The sequence below is a fragment of the Globicephala melas genome, chromosome 9 (genome assembly GCF_963455315.2).
Source record: "Globicephala melas chromosome 9, mGloMel1.2, whole genome shotgun sequence".
Classification (NCBI taxonomy): Eukaryota; Metazoa; Chordata; class Mammalia; order Artiodactyla; family Delphinidae; genus Globicephala; species Globicephala melas.
The window spans coordinates 37,317,352-37,340,383 of NC_083322.1; the positions used below are offsets into that span (position 1 = coordinate 37,317,352).

The 23,032-nt window shown below is 37.7% G+C and overlaps 1 protein-coding gene across 2 annotated transcripts in view; it reads left to right on the plus strand.

Moving 5' to 3' along the window:
- Nucleotides 1–23,032, plus strand: part of IMMP2L (inner mitochondrial membrane peptidase subunit 2) — a 909,720-nt gene that overhangs the window by 94,400 nt on the left and 792,288 nt on the right. The gene's annotated exons all lie outside the window — the stretch shown is intronic.

A 23,032-nucleotide genomic window follows, 5' to 3' on the forward strand; every position in this document is an offset into this window, starting at 1 on the left:
TAATACAGTGTTATTAACTATCGTCACCATGTTATACATTAGCTCCTCAGACCTTACTCATCTTATATCCCCCCAATTTTAACATTATGCACAACCACAGGACAATTATGGAGACCAGGAAATTGACATTGATATAATACTATTAACTACTCTACAGACCTTGTTTGAATTTCACTGGTTTTCCCACTAATGTCCTCTTTCTATACCAAGATCCTACCCAGAATCCTATATTTCATTTTTATTTTTCGTGTCTCTCTAGTCTCTTTTAATCTGTGACAGTTCCTTGGTCACTCTATCTTTTTTGACCTTGACACTTTTGGAGGGTCTGGCCAGTTGTTTTGTAGAATGATCCTTTTCAGTGTTGGAGGGTCAGTCTGTCTCTGGTGAGGAAGCATTGCTGTTGATGGCAGTTGCCGGGGAAGCTGCAGCAGTGGCAACTGCTGGGGAGATGGATGAGACAGGGTCAGAGGAGAAGGAAGTTTTCAGGCACAGCTCTCTTCATTTCTTAGGACCACATACTTAGGTCATGACTAAGAGGTTCCATGGCTTCTAAAAGTCCACACAGTGAAGTTTATAGATGATAGGAAGCCAGGAGGTAGAGCTGTGAAGGTGGGGGAAAAGGCTATAGTTTGTAGTAGGGGTAGAAGGGAAGGAAATAAGGCTAGGGCACAGAATATTCTATATTGAGCCAGCATTCAGTTTTAGAGTAGAAGGTTAGGGTGAGGGAATTCTCATTTAATGAGCACCCCTGTATGTCAGGCCTTGCATTAAGTGCTTTGTGTATGCCATTTTAATTCTCATAACAGTATCTGGAGATAGTTATTATTTTATTTTTGTGGGTGGTAGACATACTTACTTTTTAATTTATTGTTTATTTAGGTAACTGGTTTATAACATTATATGTTTCATATGTACAACATTATATTGCTACTTCTGTATACACTAAATCTTGTGGACATAGTTATTTTTACTGTGATGAAACTGAGATTTGGCAGGTAAATGGCAAGTAATTGGCAGAGCTAGAATTTGAATCCAGGTCCATTTGACTCTAAATCTCTATTGCCTGATATAGTAGGCATATGTGGCTATTGAGCACTTGAAGTGTGGCTACTGCCGCTTGTTAAAATGTTAATATTTTGGATATATTCAGTGAAATAAAATATATTATTATAGTCAATTTCACCTGTTTCTTTTTCCTTTTCTAATGTGGCTTGTAGAAAATTTGAAATTACCTATGTGATACACATTACGTTTCAGTTGGACAAATTCTGTGTCTAAACCTTTTTCCATTGTACACTGCTGCTTTCCTGGAGTGTTTCTAAGGTGAACTAAGATGAGATCCTAAAGTCTGAGGTGGAAAAATACTGATGTATCTCCTATGAAGCAAAGCAGACTCCCAAAGACAGGAAAACACTGTGTTGGTGAGAGTGTTGGGATGATCAAGTTCAAAGGGAAAGGGAAAAAGACATGCAATCTACAAAGAGAAAAAAAAGTAACCACAATATTTTTTTTCTTGTAGCACTGAAGTCCCTTTATTTTAAAAAAATCATTTATTTATTTATTCTTTACTGGAGTATAGTTGATTTACAATATTGTGTTAGTTTCAGGTACACAGCACAGTGATTCAGGTTATTTTCCACTACAGGTTATTACAAGATACTGAATATTGTTCCCTGTGCTATATAGTAAATCCTTGTTGCTTACCTATTTTATGTATACAGTTTGTATCTATTAATCCCATACTCCTAATTTATTCCTTTCCACCTCCTTTTCCCCTTTAGTAACCATAAGTTTGTTTTCTATGTCTGTGAATCTGTTTCTGCTTTGCATATATTCATTTGTATTATTTTTTAGATTCCACATGTAAGTGATATCATATAATATTTGTCTTTCTCTGACAACTTCACTCAGTATGATATTTTCTAGGTCCATCCATGTTGCTGCAAATGGCAATATTTCATTCTTTTTTTATGGCTGAGTAATATTCCATTGTGTGTATGTGTATGTTTGTGTGTGTGTGTGTGTGTGTGTGTGTGTGTGTGTGTGTGTGTGTATCTTTCTACTCACATCTTCTTACGTATATCTCACCAGTTGTCTCTTGATGGGCATTTGGATTGCTTCCATGTCTTGGCTATTGTAAATAGTGCTGCTATGAACATTGGGGTGCATGTATCTTTTTGAATTAGAGTTTTTGTCTTTTCCGGATATATGCCCAGGAGTGGGATTGTTGAATCATATGGTAGTTCTATTTTGAGTTTTTTAAGGAGCCTCCATACTGTTCTCCACAGTGGCTGCACCAATTTACATTCCCACCCACAGTGTAGGAGGGTTCCCTTTTCTCCACACCCTCTCCAGCATTTATTGTTTGTAGACTTTTTGTTGATAGCCATTTTGATTGGTATGAGGTGATACCTCATTGTAGTTTTGATTTGCATTTCTCTAATAATCAGTGATGTTGAGCATCTTTTCATGTGCCTCACAACAGTTTTTAATATTTACTGACTTCATCATTTTCCAGTCACTGGGCTTAGTTCTACATTCATTTTTATTTAATCCTCATTAAAATAAACCCCAGTAAAGTAGGTACTGTTGTTATTCCTATTTTATAGATGAGAACATTGAGGTACAGAGAGGTAAACTAACTTGCTTGTGAACGTACAGCTGGCTGGTAAATGGAAGAGTGAAGGTTTGAAGGGCTTCCCATCAAATCCAGTGTTCTTTACTGTCAAACTATAAAGCCTCTGTATACTGTGGTGATGGTTTGGTTGAGGATACTTACTCATTCTTAGCAAAGAAGTCATGCAGACCCTTGTATCTCTGCATCTATCATATTATCCCCATTTCTGTAATGAAATTTCTGATACAGTGGTTCCTGAAATGTCTCTTTATTAATAGCAATAATACTTTATTACGAACATACAGTCTGCATACAGTTTTGACAGCTGGTTTGCAACATGGTAGACTAATTGCCATTTTCTGACTGTGATGGCTACGTCTGTAGCAGTAAATATGAGCAAAGAGTTATGAAGAATTGAGCCAGGGAAATAGATGACATAGAATAGAGCCCTTGGGGGCGGGGGAAAGGTGCTAGTTCCTTTGTGTCTTGAGCGCTTATAAATCTTTAAAGGTCCCTTGACCCACCAAGGGAAATTAATTGCAGTCTGCTAAAATACGAAATTCACGTTTTGAAACAAATGCCCAGGGCAATGATAATAATGAATAATGACCTATAATTGTATTAAAAGCCAGTTAATCTGTTGAGCTGGGAGAACATAATTGTGATTAGTAGTGTGATACTAGTCTATCTATACTTATTCCTAGTTTTTTTTTGGTTTAGAGCCAAATTTTTTTTTTGTTTGTTTGTAGTTAATATCGTACATTTCAGGAGCACAAATTTAGAAATAACATGACTTTCAAAGAAAGGTTCTATAGGTAGGAAGAAGTGCCTAGGTTTTTGTTTTTTGTCTTTAATTGATAGTAAAAGTGCTGGAGAGTGAAATCCTGGGCTGCAATTTGTTTTGATGAGAGATTTAGTTTTTGGCACTTTCAATTACACATAATAATTTGCATTCGTTACAAAGTATATTTACAAATAATACTTAAAAAATGAGATAGTGTAAGTATTGTTGCTATTGTCTGATATAGATTAAACTGATTTTATAAATACTCTTCAGAGGCATACAGAAAGTTGGTGCCCTTAAGGTAGTCCTTAAAAGCAATTTCCTTTCTTGAGTGGGATAAACTGCCTTCACAATTTTTATACATTTAATTATACAATAAAACATTTTCTTAGTTCAGGCTCAAATTATAGCATAGAAATGTTTCAGTGATCATAAATTTCAATTTTGAATTACTGAGATTTTATGGCAATGTAACTATAGGAGATATCCATAGCTTCTGCTCAACCCATTTCATAAATCTTATATGCTTTGAGAGATGACTAGAAGTTGTCAAAGAACAAAGTTATACATGCAGCATTCTTTGAAATAGTGGGTACTTACGTAACTTATTGTGAAAAAAAATCCAGTCTCTGTGAACACTATTACCCTATTTAAAAAAAAAGTGCAAGACAGCATTTACAATGAAGGTGCTCCCAAATGCTCCCAAATACACCTTTTATGTTATACATAAGGAGTCAGGTTGAACTATTAGGGAGAAACATTTGAATATAAGTTGAAATAATAATTCTAACAGAGAAATAATTGAAAAATTTAAGAAGTAAATGGTTTAGCTTTCAAGCAGAAGATAAAACACAGAAAAGTAAACTATCCCATAGGTATGTCAACCTGTGTTTAATACTTTTGGAACCAGTAAGATATGGATGCATACATAAAGCGAGGCCATTAAGATCACCAACATCTGATCTCCACTTTCAGGTACGATAGATTAGTTTATTTCAAGCTAAGGCCCATACTGAAAAAATGAGAAAGCTGTATTAAAAAGAGTATCTACAGGCATTGTAGTACTACCAAAGGGCAAAGATCCCAGAGTGAAGAGAAACACACTGAGGTGATCCCTGTATTCAGTGCCACTTTTCACCTTGGATTATTTGTCACTTAATAACAGTACGGGCTGTGAGGCTGAGAAGCCAAGCAGTGGCAGCTAAGATGGGGGATGCTGGGTGTAATTTTTGGCAGTTTCACATTGCTAAGAGGTCACAAACTAGAATTCAGGGAGGAAGATGCAGGACCCTGGTAAAACACTCTAAACTTTTAATTGGGACCCCTGAAGGGCTACATCCTAGGAGTTACAGAGAACTAGAAATAGACTATTAAGTTACAAAAATTGAAATGCAGCCTCTGATAAACTCAATTGATTTTAAGGTGATCTTCCTTTACTTTAACTCTCTGTCATTGCCAGAAACAAGAGACATCATGCAGAATCTCTGTAAGTTTTAAACACAGTACATGACATTCTATAAAAATAAACCATGCCTATCGCAAGCCAGGACCAAGATTAAAAAAATATAAAACAACAATCATTAGAAACATTCTCATAGTGTTCTAGCTTTTGGAATTATCAGACGTGGGCTATAAAATAATTATAATCAATATATTAAAAAATTGATGAAAAGATGGATTTCATTAGAGAATCAGAATCTAGAAAAAGAATTGAAAGGAATTCTAGAAATGAAAACTAGTATAACTGAAGTGAAGGACTCAATAGATGAGTTTAACAGCAAATTAGACACAGCTGTGGGGAGGATCGTGAACTGGTTGATAGGTCAGTTAGAAAATATCTAGGCCATGGGTGAGGGGAATAGCCTGAATAAATAAAGGCTAAGAATTTTGTAGAACTCATGAAAGATATCAACCTAAAGAATCAAGAAGTACTACAAATCCTATCAGGATAAATACAGTGAAAAACCACAATTAGGGCACAGGGTAGGTAGTCAAACCACTGAAAACCAAAAAAAAGAGAAACCTCTTAAAAGGAAAAAAAAGATATTACCTTCAAAGAAGCAAAAATAATAGCCGACTTTTCAATTGGGGGGATACAGGAGAGAACTGAATGACATCTTTAAAGTGCTAAAGGAAAAAAAAAAAATCCCAACCTAGAATTTTGTACCTATTGGAACTATTCTGCAAAAATGAAAGAGAAATATACTCTTTTTCAAACAAACCCTCAGTACATGCTCCATTGTCTATAGGACTTTACTTACAAAATAAAGTATTAAGAATTTCAAGATAGCACCTGAAGAGCATTAATTAAGCCCCAAGTGTGGGGCTTTTCTGAGTCCAGGCCCATGGGTGATTGCACTGGTTATGTCCCTACGAAGCTGGCCCTGTGATTGGACCTAAGCAGGGCCAATCTGAGCCATTCCTGGAAATGGACGTGTAAATGTTAGGGGTGAAAATTTACATTTTTGTTAGAGTTGTTAAGTTTGAACAATAGGATCTGTTAAAAAAAATGTAAATCTTTAAGGTTATGTTAGTAAAACAGGTGCTAAGTGTAGTAGGCAGAATTTTGGTCCTCAAGATTCCATGCCGTAATGCCCAGGACAGTGAATATGATGAGATATTGTGCCCATGAATATGTTACCTTGTACTGACAAAGGGACTTTGTGGTTGTAATTAAGGTTGACCTTCAGTTGTCAGTGAGGAGGCTAGCCTGGGTTATCCAGGTGGGCGCAATGTAATCTCAGGAGTCCTTAAAAGCAGAGGCAGAGGAGGAAGTTAGGAAGATGCCGTGGAACAAGTCAGAACGATCCAAAGCCAGAGAAAAGATTCGATGTGCTTTTGCTGGCTTTGGAGATTCAGGGGCCGTGAGCAGAGGAAAGCAAGCTGCCTCTAGAAACTAAGAATGACATTTAGCCAAAGGCCAGCAAAGAAATGAGGACCTCAGTCCCACACAGAATTGAATTTTGCCAACAACCTAATGATCCTGGAAATGAACTCTCCCCTAGTCTCTAGATAAGGGCCCAGACCAGCCGGCAGCTTGATTTTGGCCTTCTGAGACGCTAAGCAGAGTACCCAGCCGAACCTGCCAGACTTCAGTCCTGGAGAACGGTGAGATTATAAATGGCTGTTGTTTTAATTTTAAACCCCTTTGTTTGTTTTAATTTGTTAGAGTGGCAATAGAAAATTGTGTTAAGCAATGAAAAGATACAAACAGTTATACTACTACTGTTAGAATGTATAAGGAGATGAACTTTTACAGAAGATTCTTATTAAGCATTTGAAAAACACTTTTATTAAATTACTTGCCTAACTAATTAAAAGTTATTATTTTCTTTTACATAAAACAAATTTGTAAGCCTCTACCTGCCAGTTCCTTGGTGCAAGAATATAGGAGTAGGCTTCAGGAAATCTTACTACTTTCAGCTGTTATCACTTATTAACTGGCTGAGTGACCTGGGAGAGGTTTTCTTAACTATGCTTAGGGTCAAGTCTTAGCACCTGCAAAGTAAGAGGTATAGACTAGTTGATTTCTAAGGTCTTTTCCATTTAAAAAATTGCATGAAAATAGTTTTAGAATCCAGATGGAATTGTTAGAGAGCTGGACATAAGAATCAATCCCTCAGAATATTGAAAAAATATTGTTCCATACTTTTGAAGCTGGAGTCAAATTTGATTTTTGTAAAGAAGAGAATGTACCATGTTGGTACATTAAACAGAAATTTTAGAATAGATAAGGAGACTTTGAACACCAGAGCTTTTTTAGTCAAAGGGATCAGATGAATAGGGCTTATTAAGGTTGAAATTATTGAAAATCAAAAAATTAAAAGTTGGCAGGTATTTTACAAGAGGATGAGCACAAAATCCTTTCCTTTCTGTTTAAAATTATTCAAAATAAGAAAGCTATAGAAATCTTATTTCTTTATCTCTTGTCGTTTATTCTGGGAGTTGAGTTTTTGGCTCTAATGGTTAATCTTGTTCTGGTTATCTCCATCTCTTTTGTCAACTTCAGATGCATTTCCCACCAGTCAACACTATGCACTTGTTCTTAGAAAAGAACTGATCCTAGATCCCATATTCTGTTTCATAGCTTAGGTCCCGGAAATGTGGAAGAAATCTCAAAATGAAACTTAAATATCACCTTATTTGATCTAAGGTCAGTAGCTACCTTCCCACTTTTTTTTTTTTTTTCCCTTTTACAAAAAAAAAAAGGCACTGTTTTGGAGAGGGGGTGGCAGTTCTTGGGAAATGTGTCTGTGACTGATAAGAAAAGGAAAGGACTTAAAGCGATAGCCCCCAAACTTTATCAGTGTTTTGGAGTTAAGGAAAATATTCTTTCCAAGAAGAACAGGAATACTTTTTTTTTTCTTTTTGGTAATTGTTTATTTACATTAATGAGACGCCTCAATGACCCATTATTATGAAAGGTAACTCTGCATAATCTAGTGACAGGTTACTCACATTCGGAGGTCACATTGATATTTACTGAAGGCACAATAAGTATAGGTTGCACTTTATTAAAAATTGTATAGCTCTTGAAATTGCTGACAGAGAGGCTGACTCAGTTTGATTTGGCTACGGATATGATAATTGTAATACGGCTCACTGTGGTTTTTAGAGGTCATAAGTTACATTGCAAAGATTTGTGTATTTGGATTGCGGGAAAGTTACCGTGGAGTACTAAGACAATACAATAGGAAATACTTAAGTGTGAGTAGTATGTCTCACATAAATTGTACCATAGAATTAAATATGAATCATTAAACTATTCCAGGTTTATTAAAAATTTATTATTCTAAAGCATCTTTAAAGAGCAGTAAGAACTTGAAGAAATAATAGGAAAGCTTTGCTAACTGACAGTGTGTTGAGTTGAAAGAAGGTAAATAATTTATTAACAAAAGGCATACAAAAAGATTTGTAGTAAATCAAGGGGGGAGATGAGTTAATAAAGAGGCCAGGGAGACCTTCAAGATGGCGGAAGAGTAAGACGTGGAGATCACCTTCCTCCCCACAAATACATCAGAAATACATCTACATGTGGAACAGCTCCTACAGAACACCTACTGAACGCTGTCAGAAGACCTCAGACCTCCCAAAAGGCAAGAAACTCCCCACGTACGTGGGTAGGGAAAAAGAAAAAAGAAAAAACAGAGACAAAAGAATAGGGACGGGACCTGCACCTCTGGGAGGGAGCTGTGAAGGAGGAAAGGTTTCCACACACTAGGAAGCCCCTTCGCGGGCAGAGACTGCAGGTGGCGGAGGGGGAAGCTTCGGAGCCGCGGAGGAGAGCGCAGCAACAGGGGTGCGGAAGGCAAAGTAGAGAGATTCCCGCACAGAGGATCAGTGCCGACCAGCACTCACCAGCCCGAGAGGCCTGTCTGCTCACCCGCCGGGGTGGGCGGGTCTGGGAGCTGAGGCTCGGGCTTCAGAGGTCGGATCCCAGGGAGAGGACTGGGGTTGGCGGCGTGAACACAGCCTGAAGGGGCTAGTGCGCCACAGCTAGCTGGGAGGGAGTCTGGGAAAAGTCTGGACCTAAGAGGCAAGAGACCATTGTTTCTGGGTGCACGAGGAGAGGGAATTCAGAGCACCACCTAAACAAGCTCCAGAAACGGGTGCGAGCTGCGGCTATCAGCGTGGACCGCAGAGACAGGCATGAGACGCTAAGGCTGCTGCTGCCGCCACCAAGAAGCCTGTGTGTGAGCACAGGTCACTATCCACACCTCCCCTCCTGGGAGCCTGTGCAGCCTGCCACTGCCAGGGTCCCGCGATCCAGGGACAACTTCCCCGGGAGAATGCATGGTGTGCCTCAGGCTGGTGCAATGTCACGCAGGCCTCTGCCGCCGCAGGCTCACCCCGCGTCCATACCCCTCCCTCCCCCCGGCCTGAGTGAGCCAGAGCCCCGAATCAGCTGCTCCTTTAACCCCGTCCTGTCTGAGCGAAGAACAGACGCCCTCAGGCGACCTACACGCAGAGGCGGGCCCAAATCCAAAGCTGAACCCCAGGAGCTGTGTGAACAAAGAAGAGAAAGGGAAATCTCTCCCAGCAGCCTCAGGAGCAGCGGATTAAATCTCCACAATCAACTTGATGTACCCTGTATCTGATCTGTGGAATACCTGAAGAGACAACGAATCATGCGAAATTGAGGTGGTGGACTTTGGGAGCAAAGATATATATATTTCCATTTTTTCTTTTAGTGAGTGTGTATGTGTATGCTGCTTTGTGTGATTTTGTCTGTATAGCTTTGATTTTACAATTTGTCCTAGGGTTCTGTCTTTTTTTGTATAGTTTTTAGCGCTTGTTATAATTGGTGGATTTGTTTTTTGGTTTGGTTGCTCTCTTCTTTCTTTTTAAATTACTTAACATTTCTTAATTTTTAATATTTTTAATTTTAATAACTTTATTTTATTTTTTTCGTTCTTTGTTTTTTTCTCACTTTTCTTCTGAGCTGTGTGGCTGACAGGGTCTTGGTGGTCTGGCCGGGCATCAGGCCTGTGCCTCTGAGGTGGGAGAGCCAAGTTCAGGACATTGGTCCACCAGAGACCTCCCAGCTCCACGTAATATCAAACGGCGAAAATCTCCCACAGATCTCCATATCAACGCCAAGACCCAGCTCCACTCAACGGCCAGCAAGCTACAGTGCTGGACACCCTATGGCAAACAACTAGCAAGACTGGAACACAGCCCCATCCATTAGCACAGAGGCTGCCTAAAATCATAATAAGGCCACAGACACCCCAACACACACCACCAGACGTGGACCTGCCCACCAGAAAGACAAGATCCAGCCTCATCCACCAGAACACAGGCCCCAGCCCCCTCCACCAGGAAGCCTACACAACCCACTGAACCAACCTTAGCTACTGGAGACAGACACCAAAAACAATGGGAACTATGAACCTGCAGCCTGTGAAAAGGAGACCCCAAACACAGTAAGTTAAGCAAAATGAGAAGACAGAAAAACACACAGAAGATGAAGGAGCAAGGTAAAAACCCACCAGACCTAACAAATGAAGAGGAAATAGGCAGTCTACCTGAAAAAGAATTCAGAGTAATGATAGTAAAGATGATCCAAAATCTTGGAAATAGAATGGAGAAAATACAAGAGATGTTCAACAAGGACCTAGAAGAGCTAAAGAGCAAACAAACAATGATGTACAACACAATAAATGAAATTAAAAATTCTCTAGAAGGGATCCATAGCAGAATAACTGAGACAGAAGAACAGATAAGTGACCTGGAAGATAAAATAGTGGAAATAACTACAGCAGAGCAGATTAAAAAACAAGACTGAAAAGAATTGAGGACAGTCTGAGACACTACATTCAAATAAAGTCCTTTTAAGAAACTGGCTATAAGATTTAGAGAATGGACTTGAGGACACGGGGAGAGGGAAGGGTAAGCTGGGATGAAGTTAGAGAGTGGCATGGATATATATACGCTACCAAGTGTAAAATAGATAGCTAGAGGGAAGCAGCCGAATAGCACAGGGAGATCAGCTCGGTGCTTTTTGACCACCTAGAGGGGTGGGATAGAGAGGGTGGGAGGGAGACACAAGAGGGTGGAGATTCGGGGATATATGTATATGTATAGCTGATTCACTTTGTTATAAAGCAGAAATTAACACACCATTGTGAAGCAATTATACTCCAATAAAGATAGTATAAAAATAAAAAAGAGAGGCCAATTATCAGTGAAGGGGGGGTGTATTTAATGATTCTGAATGAAAGGTTAAACTGCTGTGAATTTCCGTTTAACAAAAAGGATGAAAAGCAATATGGATAATTAGACAGTAATAAGATCATACTGAAAAATATCAGAGAACTGCCTTAGGTGTTAGGGGAATATTGGCTAATGAACGTAACCTCCTGAAATTATCTTCGAATATTCACTTTGCTCTAGAAACAGAGGGAGTGTTGTTCTTAGTCATTTTCAAGGAGTTATGATTCTTTTGCACATTTATTTTTTTGTGGATTTAAAAAATGGTAGCAAATAATGAAATAGAGAATTTCTCATGAGAAAAATATCTAACATGTAATTTGTTAAAATACTGTAATTTTCACTATGTGTATATGTTATTGGTTAGTTGTTTACATTTGGGTTCTACTTATCTGTTTCATAATAGAAACAACTTGAGAGACTGTCAGCCTACTTGAATCATTTATAGAAATTCAGTACAGGATATTATGATTCTTAGAAGAAAAAATATTTCTTTAGACAATATTTGGGATTTTTACTTATGTGTTTTTAATAAGACCTTAATTGAGATACACTTCTAGTTAGCCCAATAAGATATATATATAACATATGTATAATTGTATGTATAACATATATATAAATAATTGAAATCTTATAAAGATGTTGGTAGATTCTTGGCCATTTTTGAAGCTTCTTATGCCTCTGAATTAAGAGAAGATCTTGGAATCTTTCTAGAATCAATATAAGGACTAATTTTATATGACCTCTGTACTAATGATCAGCTAGAGGGAATAATAACTAAGATAATTAAGTTCATAGATGATTCCAAATTTAAAGATGTTGTGAATATAGAAATTGAGCTAATCTCAGCTCCTATGATGCTTTGCTGAGAAAAAGGTCATTTGATATATAGAGAACTATACTTTATAATTATAGTCTCTCTTTGTCACTGATATCTTATGATTAGCTTGGCTTTTCTTTTATTAGATAGTATATCAAATGCAGTTCTGCACTGTATATTAATGTTGAAAACCAATGAAAAAATCTGCTTTTCATAATGTTAGCAGCTTCCCAACAGGTTAATAGCTCAAATAGGTAATAACCCAAGGGGCAGTTAATGATTATCTAGCCAAAAAAGATTTGGACCAGATACCAAGAGACCTGGGTTCTAGGCTCACTCTGGCACTGTGAGACTTTATGTCAATTAATTTGTCAATTAACTTCTGTGGATAGGTTTTCCTTTTTAATAAAATGAAGGGATTGCACCTGATAATTTTAAGGTAACTTTTAATTTTACAGTTCTTTTCTCTATGATTTTATTTCCCACATGTGTAAGTTAAATTTATTTTATGATGGGAGGCATATCACAGCTTCTATTGGATATTTATAGTATTTTCTTATATTTAAATTATTGAGAGTTTGTTCATTTGGCAAATATTTTCCAGGTGTTTACTCTGGGTACAGAACTATCTACTATGATACAGCAGTAAAGAAAATAGGAAAAGCACCTTTCCTCATGGAACTTACTATTCCACTGGATAGATGTGTCTAGAATGAGCCAAATTGAAAAGAGACATTTTTGAAACTTGTCAAAAATGTAACAGGTGGGCATATTAGAAGGGAAGCTTGATATTCAATAAATCAGCAATTGTGCCAAGCATGGTACAGTGCTTTGCACTGGTTCCCAAGAGTCAGTCTGCCTACATGTTCCCATTCCAGCATTCAGCAACTTCATTTTTGTCGCTTGAAGTCAGTCATGGTGGGAGTGTTTATATCATGAAAACTGGCAAACACTTCACATCCAGGCTTACAGTTAAAATTTTTAAAATTATGCTATTAAAATGGTTTGGTGGTAAATGTTGTCAGGTGGCACAGCAGAAATAGCAGACATAATTTCTCTCCATAGTTTCTATCCGCACACCTGGTGTGTGAGTTTATTGAGCCACGTGAACAACTACTGATATGATACTGAAAGTAATGAGTTAGTGAAGGGAGAGGAGCTGAAAGAAAAATAGGTGTGAATTTGTAATCCAATTTTAAAGATGGGGTGGTCCATGCTTGACCAGAGAAGAAGCGAGAGTTTCAGAGATGGCATGTGTAACAGTTCTGAGGCCAGAGTTAATAGTTGTGTGGGAGAAGTGGTTAAGTAGGTTTGTTGATCTTGAACAAGGTGTCAAAGCTTCACTTCATGGGAGCGTAACAATGTCTGAATCACGTGTTAGCCTGTACCAGCCAAGTCTTAAACATGGCCACGTTTTCGCTAGCAGTGAAAAATGGAAGACCGTTCTTGAATTTTGTGACCTTATCTCTTAGTGATCCTTTGAGAGTTAAGGAAATAAAAAAAATCCTTTATAGTAGATTATAGGCTCTATACCAACTGAAGGCGTATAAAGTGTTGCCTGTGGTAAAAAATTTTGAGTATTGATACTGAATGTACCACAGATATTTATGTGATTTCCTCACCGTGAACTGCAAGTTACTCTTTTCATGGAGCAGGTTGACATAAACAGCACTGTGACTGGGTCTGCAAGCACTGAAGGAGCAGTGACTGTAACACCATGCTGCATTATGGTAGATGACAGTGGGACACCTAACACCTAGTATGTGTAGTAAGCTGAAAGAGGCCAGTACAAGCAGGGAAAACTGGAAAAATCTTTTAAAAATGTGCTGAAGCTCTGCTTTAAATGAGATACCTGGATGTGTACTTCTGGGAACTAACAGCAGCCAGTGGACAGGCTTCCATATAGGAATCTGGAATAGAATACCTTTAAAATACATGAGTACACTAACTCCAGTTATGTGAAGAGCGGTCACAAACAGCAAGCAAAGAAACGAAAACATGTGGTTCAAAATTGAAAACACCTCTTTGGAAAACACAGTTGCTCTGTGCATGCCTGACTCCATTAGCTAGATTTGTATCAGCCTTTTATCAGTGTGGTACAATGAGATAGCACGTAGTCAAGAAATGGAAGCTGGTATTCTTTGTTTCTCTCAATAATGTCATTTTGGAATACCAATAGTAGTTTTATTAAAATAAATGCAGGGTGTATATATATAGAATGAAATAAACCTGCTGCCTAATCATTTTTCAGCACTGTAGTTTGGAGCAATAACTCTACAATGAAAATAACTATCATAATTTTGGTAGTTAATAGCTTAAGAAACTATCTCACAGAATTAAGTACTATGTACAGTTTAAAGCAATAAGTTTATTTTTCAATTTCTCATGGAAAATTAGCTTGAAAAGAAAATGTCATTAAAAATCTAATTGTGCCCTTTTTTACATGTGACGTTTAAACAGATTTATAGTAGCTTGGAATATTGAAGAAATTACAACCAGAGAGTTTTGGTTGGTTATAATTATTGGAGATCCTGAAACTGTGGCTGACCTGTAACATAGAGGTTGAGTGAGCTTTGAAGATTTCATTGGGCAAAGTCAGACTTTAAATTCTACAAGAATTTGAAATATATATTAATATATACTGTAGTTTTACTTTGAACTTAGTAATTTTTTAAAAATAGACCTCTTTCTTAAAATAAATTTATTGATTGATTGATTGACTGATTTTGGCCGTGTTGCGTCTTCCTTGCTGCACACAGGCTTTCTCTAGTTGTGGCTAGTGAGGGCTACTCTTCGTTGTGGTGCACAGGCTTCTCATTGCGGTGGCTTCTCTTGTTGTGGAGCATGGGCTCTAGGCACGTGGGCGTCAGTAGTTGTGGCATGCGGGCTCAGTAGTTGTGGCTTGTGGGCTCTAGAGTGCAGGCTCAGTAGTTGTGGCGCACGGGCTTAGTTTCTCCACGGCATGTGGGATCTTACAGGACAAGGGCTTGAACCCATGTCCCCTGCATCGTCAGGTGGATTCTTAACCACTGCGCCACCAGGGAAGTCCCTGAACTTAGTAATTTTTAACTTCTCATGAGTATAAAAAGCCCTGATATTTTAGTGAGTTACCAATCTTGAATGGCAGACAACAACGCAAGAGTTGAGAAGTGAATTCTTTGAGCTTTTTCAAATGTTTTCTTAAAACTATTTTTTAAGAGACATATGCTTGAATGGATGATACTGTCTTTAATGTGGAGTTGTGTTGTTCAGAGTATATATATGTCCAAAACAAAAGCAAAACCTAGCATGGCTACCTTAAAAGATTAGTTACAATATGGGTTGAGCGGTGAACATAGGACACTGTTTATTGAGGTCATAATTTTAATATGTTTGGAGGTTGTGTTTTTTGCTACAAGCAAGATATTTTATTGGACATGGCATAGAACGAGATGGATGTATATAACAGCCCAGCTACTGTTAACTTTTTTTAATTCAAACTTTTAAATTTTCACTGATGTTTCAAGAGGTGGAATAAAAGAGGTAATACCCATGGTGAGTTATAGTTTGGGTTTTGCTTCGAACTAGCCAGAGGACCTGAGTAAGCAACCTAATCAGTTAGGACCTTAGTTTCTTAAGTTATACCATCATGAAGTTGTCCTGGGTGACCTCTTCATAAACTTTACCCTAATGTGATTCAGAAGGGCTGGGTTCGACAGAACCTTTCTGAATCCTGCCCTTATTCCAATTCCAGTGTTCATTCTCTAGGTCAGGGCTGTCCAATAGCAATATAATGTGAGCTCTGTGTAATTTTAAATTGTCTACTTGGCACATTAACAAAGTAAAAAGAAATAGGTGAAGTTAATTTTAATAATATACTTCAGCTCAACATAGTATATCCCCAATATTATTTCCATATGTAATTAATATTAAACTATTAATGAGACATTTTACCGTGTTTGAAGTGCTAAGTCTTGAACATCTGGTGTGGATTTCAGAGAACACATCTCAATTTGGACTCGCTACTTCCAGTGCTCAGTAGCCTCACTGAGGCTCATGGCTGCTGTATTGGACTGTGCACCTGAGGTGGCTGGAGCCTCATAATCACTACCCATCAATCAAATTTAGGGACTTTGGAGTCACCTTTAATTCCTTTTGTTTTCTCCCCTTTTCTATTCAGTAGTGACAGATTGCACTTCCTAGAATCTGTCAGAATTTAGAGCTGAATGGGCACATTTTCTCTTTATTTTCAAACATCCAGAAAGAGTAACCTGAGTTCTCTTCAGTTCCTTAACTTATGAAATCAGACTTCTGTGTTCAGTAATTGACAGAAACTCCTTGAAAAAATTCCCAAACCTTCTCAGTGCTAAATACAATGGGCACAATATGAACGCTTCCTGATGCCATAGCGAACTCAGGCGCTGTAAATACTTCCTCCTGGAAATTTCCTTGTCCCTCATCACATTACACTCCTTTCTTGGTTCTTCCTTGAGTTCTCTGTTTTGCTGATTCTTTTCTTGGATCTCTTTTCTTTTCCCTTTGCCCTCTGTCCTTGACTTCTTGCCTGAGAATCATGCCTGTACTTTTAGCTATTTATTGGACATATCTATATGATGATATTCTGTGGATTCTCCCAACCTAGCCTTTGCTCCATACCAAACTTGTTTTCTTCCTCCGTGTTACTATTTTGGTTCTTGACATTTTTGCCATATTTGGTCACAAGTCAAAGTTAGAGACTTCACCATAATCTTTAACTTCTTCCAATTTTTTTTACCCATCTATATGCAATTAGATACACAATCTTTTTGGGTCTACCTGTGAAATACATTCTGAACATTTTTCTTTCTTCTTTTTTGCAGTGTTTCACTTCATGTCCCCCTCACCCTTGCTAAGATCCCACCTGGTGCCTCTTACTTTGACTCTGTTTCCTCTAATACATTTTCGACATCGCTACCAGAGTTCTTACCAACACAGTTGGATAATACCGTTTTCCTGTTTGAAACTTACAGCGATTCCATTTGTCCTCTTCTTACGTGGCATGTAAATCCTAGGCTACTGTTCTATCTTTAACTCTAGACATTCTCTTCAGTATTTTCCTCTCCTCTGGAAACCATTAAGGCCTAAATTTAAAGATGAGATTTTAGTCTTCTTGATGATTAGTGGAAGAAACTAGTCATCAAGTGTGGATAGTATGGCCTGACAGCATTCATATACTCATAAGAAATGGGGAAATATATGGTATGCTTATGTGATACTCATAGCTAGGTTGACAAGCAGATTTCTGTATTTCCCTGTACAAGAAGCCCTGTATAGATATTTCAGTTTCCGAGCAGCAAGAATTAATAGCATCCTGGAAACAATGAATGATGTATGTCTTACTTACAGATATACTTTCTGTACTTGGAAACTAATGTAGAGAAATATCTTAGTTAAGGTTCGCAGCTTGGTTGAGTTTTACAGGAAAACAGTAGATCCCCTGAGGTAATACTAATGTAAGTAGAAAGTAACTGGCAGTTAGTACATCTGGTTGGGTTGAGAAAGAATGACTTTAATTGTTACCTATTTTCTAATATTTTTACAATTGGTTGTCTTCTGGACTCTTTATTCTCCTAGCATATTTCATTTGAATGAGATGTTAGTTCTTTATAATGCAACGTGTTACTTCATCCAGCCCAATCCTGTTATTATTAACCTCACGTGCCTTAGCTGGCAATGGGCTTCCCTTAGGCAGCATAGTCATTGATGCTGTGGGAGGAAATGGATAAATATTAATTGGAAGGTGTTGCTTCTGGGAGACCTTAAAGAAGTACTAAATATGCTGCTATTTCATGCGAGTTGGTTTAAAATCTAATTGCTTGATTTGAAAGAAAACTAGAGGTCAAACAGCAATGAATAAATTGTCAACAGGAAAATTTTTGCATATAGTGAAACTGTTTTGCCCTTTTCTCAAAAGGAAAACAAGGTAATAGCCAATCATTATATTTAAAATGGTAATTAACCTTCTCATCTCTGTAATTTCAAGCAAGTCTAGACATGAACTCAGGATTCAGCATATTGTTTTAATGTAAACATGGGTCATCAGTGAAAACTTATTCTCTAAAATCACTAATATTGTGCTAAAGTATGAGCAGTGTGACTCATAAGTAGGAGAAAAAAGCCCCAAACTGTAACTGCAACAAAATATTTCCTTGAAAGTAAAAATGATCTCTTTTTAAAAAAAAAAAACAGTCACTACCATTTATTTGGCACATACAATCTGTTACACGCTCTGCTAAGTACTTCATAAACATTATCCCTCTTAGTTCTCAAATAATATCATGAAGCAGCTATTGTTATTTTCAGTTTAGAGGTTGAGGCCTAGAGAAATAATTTGCTTGGTTCCATTTACCTAGTAAGTGACAGAGCTGGGTTTATCTCAAATATGACTCCAAAGTTTAAGCTCTTTGTGCCATTTTGCTGTTAATTTTTAAGGAAAAAAGATGTGTGTTTCCCCCCCAGACTGTGTGCCAGGTTTCCTGTGGAGGATTAAGCATGAGGATGTTAAATGAATAAAATGGTTGACGTTCAGGTAGTCCCTCTCCCGATACTTATGGCTCTATTACTGGGAAATTTAGATCCCCCATGATTTCCTTATCACCACCACGTGCTCTTCCTCCTCCAGAGACTAGGGTGTAACAATGAGAATGATACATTGTACTCATCCTGGGCTTTATATAGTCATTGTTTCATTTGAACATCACAAGAAGCCCTTGAAACTAATTCCTGTTTTACTCATGAGGGCGTTGAGGCTAAGGGAAGTCAAGGAACCGGCCCACATTCTCAGCTAATAATTGGAAGAGCTGTCTGGAATATTATAAAAATGATCTTTTATGGAACTATATAGTTCTGGACTATTTATATACAGTTGGAAGCTGTAGAATTAGAAGTGGTTGAGGGCTGGCTTTGTGTCAGGAGTTCTAAATGCTTTGTATATATTATGTCATTTAATCTTCCCAATGACGTGTGAGGTAAGAACAGTTATTTTACAATAAGGAACTTGTGGCCCATGGAGGTTTTAACTTGCCCAAGGTCATTTAGTAAATGTGGGAGTGAGGATTTGGACCAGAGCCTTCTCACCTCAGGGCTGTGCTCTTGGTCGCTTGGCTCTTTTGCCAAATTCGTAGTCACGTAGTCAGCCAGCCAGTCCATCTGCTTCTATAACAATGAACTCTATAGCTACCACTCAACTCATAGCTAGTACTCTCATTTCTAAGTTGAAGCTTTCTTGGGATGTAGATAAGATATTTTGATGTATTGGTAAATAAGTGCTTATATAAACACAAATACAGTACATTTAAATGTATCTCAAAGCCATTTTATACAGTAACAGTAAACACTTTTTGCAAATTAGTTATTGCAGTTGAGGTGTGTTTGGCTAAGTCAAGTAATGGAATATTTTCTAAAGTTTTTTGTTTATTTTTAACTTAAAAAGAAGGCTTATAGTTTGCAAAGATCAATGAGGGTTTCTTTTCCCAGGTTCCCTCCCCAATTACTTAACCCTTTCTTAAAATGCTACTGAATTTGATGATTTTTCATGTCCTTTTGGAGTGACATCTTCTCCACAATTAAACAAAACCAAGCATATACATCTTGGGATGAAAATCACTATTAAGGGCTGTCTCTGGCTGAAGGAGGGGTTTGATAACCGTTTAAAAGGCTGAGTAGAGCTTGGGGTAGGGGGTGGAGTGTGGTGTCTCACGTGTAGCCTGGAGTAGCCCAAGTGGGGGATTGATGAACGTCACACACTTGTCTGACAGCACGTGAAGTCATCAAAAATGAATTGTAAGGCAATAAAAATCCTAACGATTTAAAATGTTCTGCCACAGGGGTCAGAGAGCCAGGTATAGCAGGAGGGACAGGTCTTATTGCCCTTTTGAAGGACTGGTAGGTTGGTAGTAAAAGTTACATGCTTGGCTGTGCTTTTATATATTCCTAACATACCTTTGACTGGGCAGGTGGGGTCCACATAAAATGATGAGGCTAGATTGACTTAAAGCATAGATCAAGCACAAAACATCAAAGGAAAAGTTAATAATAGTAATAGCAGCTAATACAAAACACTTGTATAAGCCAGGCATTGTTCTAAGCACTTGATCTATATTAATTGATTTAGTTACCATAAAATTAATGTAAGTATCAATAATTTGATGTCTATCTCACGTGGCAACCCTATGACCTGTATACTATTGTTTTTATGTCCATTTTATTAACATACAGCAAGGTTAAGTAATTTGCTCAGTTTACACAGTCTAGTAAGTGGTGGAGGCAAGAGTCAAAGTGGAGTAGTCTGCCTCCACAATCCATGCTCTTAACCTCTGTCATACTGCTTCTCTAGAGGAAGATAGAAATGAGAGAGCGCCAAAGAGTCGCAAATGTGTATATGATACAGAGTGGTACCTTTACTACCAATTATTTTAAGTGTCGATTGGAGGCCTCCATGCCTGAGGTTACACTTCTGTTTAGAGTTTTGAAAAACAAATCATGTAGATCATCTGAAGTAAAGAAGTGGCTTATCCCAATATATCAGATGGGGTCTTTGTGAGAAACAGATGGTACATGAATGAGGGTGATGAAGAGAGGTTAATGAAGGGGCTGTTCACAAAGGAGTGGGCAGGATTCAACTGGGAAGAAATACTGAAGCACTCAAGGACTAGTAACAGTGGGAAGTCATGACAGCCTTATGCCGGAGGGTCAAGGAGAGGAAATGGAATTACTGTACTGGTGAGAGCTGGAAGCATGGAAGAGGGGCCAGTGGACAGGAATCGGGACCTTGAGTGACTGAATGTAGTGACTCCCAAAACAGCGTCCTGGTGGGAGGTCGGGGGTGACAAATTCCTCACCTTCTCTTTTCTATTAGCTTGTGATCTCCTGCAGGTGCCTCCCATTGTCTGAACCCAGCTGGAAGCTAGAAGTCAAGGAAGCTTGGGTAATGTAGTTCACAGACGCCAGCCTCTGGGGTAGAAGTCAGAAATGATCAGGAGGTGGATCTGGAGGGCAGCAGATTAACCAGTGTGCTATTTGTTATGGGTTGAATTGTGTCAACCTTCCCCTCACCCCCCAAAAAAACCAAAAAAAGAAAACCAACCAAACATATGTTAAAGTTCTAAACCTCAGTTTCTCAGAATGTGGAACTTATTTGGAAATAGGGTCTTTACAGAGGTAATCAAATTAAACTGAGCTTGTAAGGCTGAGCCCTAATCCAGTATGACGGGTGTCTTTATAAAACGGGGAAATTTGGACACAGACATACACAGAAGAAGTTGTTGACACAGGGAGAAGATGGCCATCTATAAGCCAAGGAGTAACTGCAGCTACTAGAAACTATGTGAGACGCCTGGAACGGATCCTTCCCTAGCCTCTTCAGAGGGAATATGGCTGTGCTGACACCTTTATTCACACTTCTGACCTCCAAAACTGTGACACAATACATTTCTGTTGCTCTAAGGCACCCAGTTCTTAGTACTTTGTTACAACTGCTCCAGGAAACTAATATACTGTATATCATGATAAAGTTTCTTATTGACCAACTTTATTTTCCATTTCTTTTAAGTTTATATAGAATCATAGAGTTCAAAGACTTTAGAAATGAGCTAGTGTAAAACACTGATTTTGGAGATGAGAGCCTTGCCCAAGGTCACGAAACTTCATTGGCAAGGTCAGAGCTAGGGCCATACAGGTAAAGTATGTATCTAGACATTGTATCACTGAATTTTTAGGTAAGAAAAGCCTTGTCACTATAAATTTACAGGTTTCAATATCCTAATAATTAATTTGGGGGCATTAATTAATTATGCCTTGTTGGTATGTTCCTAATTCATTTTTGAACCAACATTTTCATGTTAATATGAGGTAAACAACAAACAATATGATAAACATCCCTGTAGGTAAATCATTGTTACCAATTCTTGTTCTGCATAAGATCATGTTTGCATGATAAACAACAGAGCATCAAAAAAGCAATTGCCTGTGTCCAGAATAAGTGAAAACTCAGTAGCATATCTCAATAGAAAAAAATTTCAGTAGGTTGGAGAGATGTGCTGAAGTCAATGTATAAACAAAGACTTCAAAGTTAAAAAGACTTCACAATAAAACCTTAAGCTATATGTTGGGAGTAAAAATGATTACAGCCCTTTAGGGAAGCAGTTTGGCAATGTGCAGAAAGAGCCTTAAACTTTCACTTTGCTATATTATATAATTTTGTATATATATATATATATATATATATATATATATATATAAAAATATACTTTTTTCTCCCTTAGGATGCTATCTGCTTTTTGTTTGAACACTGTTCTGGAAAATTTTAAATATATACAATCTTGTTTCATCTGTAACTCCCATCTACTTTGTTACCCTGTATAATTTTGATACAAATCCCAGACATCATATTGCCCTTTGATTATTGTTTTTGATAAGTAGTTCAGTTTTGAGGAATATATTCTAATACAGGAATTTGAAATTATTGAAAAACTTTATACCCATTGTGTTCCTTACAGAATTATTTGTAATGGTGGAAGACATTGAGAGCAACTCTCTGGCACTAAGGCAAAGTATAAATTGTAAGATGTCCATTTGATGGAATGATGTATTAAAGTGAAGCCTGTGAACAGTTGTAGGTAACATGAGTAAAAGCTTACATTTAAATGATGAGAATTGAAAAAGTGGATAGAATAAAATAAGCAAGGAAAAACTTGGCTTGGAGAAATCATGAGAAGGAAATAGACCAAATATGAAATAATGATTTACTTGGATCACAGTGTTGCAGGTTATTTTCCCTTTTGTCTGCTCTTCAGTATGTTCCATATCTTCTATATTGATTAATTAGTTTTATGATGGGAAAAATACAATACTTGAATTGTGATTTAAAAATAAGGAACATCATATTCGGCTTTTGATTATCATACTACCTGGCTGTAAGCATTTATGGTAATTGTGGGACCTAATTATAAGAACAGATACCGTCACAAAAGGATATTGATAGGATTTTTCTGGATTGCAAAATTTGCAATTGACTGCTCTCTTTCCCTCCTTTTCTTAGTTAACTTTTCTACCTTTACCACTTAAAAAAAAAGGAGAGAAG